This window comes from Octodon degus, unplaced genomic scaffold (genome assembly GCF_000260255.1).
Source record: "Octodon degus isolate 3935 unplaced genomic scaffold, OctDeg1.0 scaffold00067, whole genome shotgun sequence".
Taxonomy (NCBI): Eukaryota; Metazoa; Chordata; class Mammalia; order Rodentia; family Octodontidae; genus Octodon; species Octodon degus.
In genome coordinates, this window is record NW_004524643.1 from 5,237,939 (window position 1) to 5,241,055 (window position 3,117).

Below are 3,117 nucleotides of genomic sequence, written 5' to 3' on the forward strand. Positions count from 1 at the left end.
TGCACAGCAAGTGGTAAATGGATCCATCCTCTCTTTCCAGGACGTGAGTAGTTGTGCTGAGCCCCACTGTGGTATCCTGACCTAGTTCTCAGAATTCTCTACCTGATTAGGCACAGAAGTGGCTCAGGGTCCACATAGCTTGGCTCCCTGAGCAAGCTGCGCTAGGGTGATCCGAGCCTGTGGAAGGCCGCCCCCCTCAGCAGATTGCAGCCTCCCATCTGTTGGGTGTGTTCTGTGCCCAGCCTTGCTGGCCACTCTGGTAGGTCAGGGCCCTTTGTGTGAGCCAGATGTTGAGGAAGCAGAGCTCTGTGTCCACAGGACATAATGAATGGCAAGCCGCCTGAGGTGAGTTTTTAAAACAAAAGACAGGTCCCAGGATGGAACACACCTGTACACTCAGCTACTCCGGGGCTGAGGCAAGAGGATCACAGTTTGGAGGTTAGCCTGGCCAATTTAGAAAGACTCAGTTTCAAAATTAAAAAATAAAAAAGTAGGACTGGGGGTGTAGCTCAGCAGTAGAAGACACTATGGCCAAACCCCAGCGTTATGCTATAGCTTGTAGGTAGAACAATTATCTGATACATGCAGGTCCTGAATTCAGTCCCAGGTGTCCACCCAGACATACAAAGACAGAATAAGCAAAGAAGGACTGAAACAGATAGATAAAACCAAATATGTAACAAAAACTTTAAAAGATAAAAGAATTCAATGAACATTAATCCTACTAATCTTAAAAGTTGGTGATACAAGTATGCTATACCAGTCACCATATTAGAAAATTAAAAAGGAAAAACTTCACTGTATTGTCTATAAAAAGGGGCCGGGGAGATGGCTCAGTGGAGTAAGTGCTTCCCTGGCAAGTGCAAGGGCCTGAGTTCAATCCCCAGTTCCGGAAAAAAAACAAAACAAAAAAAACAGGAAAATATTGTCTATAAAAGAAGGACAGTGGTTTGACAACATGCAAATCTGGACATCTGAACGACTACTTTGAAGATAACATCATGCAATAGAGCAACCATTGTTGAATTTCTATTACTTTGTTTAGTGAAATTTTGTGTCATTTCTAATGCTGTATTTTCCTATCACTATTTTGTAGTCTTTTAAAAAAAAAGACTTATTTGGGGATACAAAAAGATTTTAGCAAAAGAAGCAATAGGACTTTCTTAATTTTAGGGCTAGCTTCTAAAACCCTCCAACAAACATCCCTATTGAATAGAAGCATTCACTTAAGAATCAGTCATAGGTTGCCTGTCCTTACATCTTCTGTTCTAATAGCGCAGGACAGCCCAGCCAGTCCAGTGAGACAAAGCAGGAAAACATAATATTTGCAAAGGAAGAAAAACATTCTTATTGTTTCCAGATGATAGGTTGCCTGTATGGAAAATCCAAGTGAATGTACAAATAAACTATTAGAAACAGTCAGAGCCAATAGTGCAGTCACTAGATGGAAGAATAAACTCAAAAAATCAGTTGTATTTCTGTGCCTCAGCACCATCTTTGTCACCAATGAAATGCAATGACCAAAATGAGATCACTTATAGTAACATTGAAAATAAAAATAGGTAAATCTACCAAAAAGTGTATACTACTTTTAGAGAGCTGATTTTTAATGCTTTACTAAAAATCACCAAAGAAAGAAAACATAATCTCACAGGTATAAACACTAGCTACAAAGCAGTGTAGCACTGTAGACCTCAGAAAATAAGTGATTCTGAGATAGTTCTTCAAACAAGAAAAATGCACTCATGGCTTGTAAGTATTTGAATTCCATACAGATTAAAGCTTCAGGGTGAAAGGTGAGACTTCAGAAGTGAAGGTGAATTCTCTGTGACCTCAACTTGGTAGTCAGTACACATCGGTGAAAAGTAACTAATTCAGAAAATATATTTGCAAAAAACAAAACCAAAAAGTAGTATTCTAGAATATTCTCAGACTCTTATCAATAAGAAATAAGTAAATAAAGCAATATGAAAATAAGCAAATGATATAGACACACCTTTCAGAAAAAATCATGACCAATGAACACATAAAAACACACATCTCATTAGCAATTTGGAAAATATAAACTCAGACTACAATAAACTTTTAAACTACTAAAAATATGAAGACACTAATAGTTGTGCAAGGATGAGGAAGAAGGATACTTTTATTTGGTGTCAGCGGGAGCATAGATTGTCACAACTGGCTTTATGCCTTATAGTTGAACATTTGCATGCTGTACAATTTGAGAACTTCCTGCCTAAGCGTACCTTCCAGAGAAATCCTTGCCCTTGTGGACCAGAAGACAAGAATGTTCATAGCAGCAGCATCCCTAACAGTAAGGCCCGGGCCAGGGAGATGGCTCAGTGGAATAAGCACTTCCCTGGCAAATGCAAGGGTCTGAGTTCAATTCCCGGTTCTGCCAAAAAAAATAAATAAAAAGTAGTGCCTAATAGTAAGACCCCAAGGATGTTTCAGATCTCTAGTACTGGGAAAATAGACAATTTATGTCGTGGTCAGATGATCATATAGTATTCATATAGCAGTGAAAACGAGCACCATGAATGAGTTTTTGCAACGTAATATTGAATTTAAGGAAAACAAGGTGTAGAAGACGACACAGGGTATGAGGCCATTTTAAGAAAGATTGAGAGCGAGAAAAGCTCGTTTTTGAATGAGAAGTAGGCACATAGCTTAAAACAAAAACCTAGCTGAAGAAGTTTTTCAGTAGCGCCCTCCGGCCTAGAGAACGGACTCACGGTGTGCTACCTTTGCCTGGGACTGCTTGACCGAATCAGCTCAGGCGCTGCCTGATTTCCCTGATTATCATCCGTATATATGAGGAGCCGTGTGACGCCGGTGTTCCCAGAGCTCTGGGGACTAAAGACGGCAGAAACATTCTTAAATGCAACAGCCAGTGTGTGAGAAATGGAGCTGAAAACAAAAACCAGCGGCTGACCCCAAGCCAATCTAGGGGCGACACCTCACACAGCGCTACTGAGGATTCCAGTTACGGTTACTCTGATGCCCCCTAAAGCTTCAGATCATCAGCAACAGTGTCCAGTGCATTAACAAAACTGCGGCAAACACAGAATTAGGACTTTGCAGAGATTCTAAGCAGGTAGAAAACCGCATCTG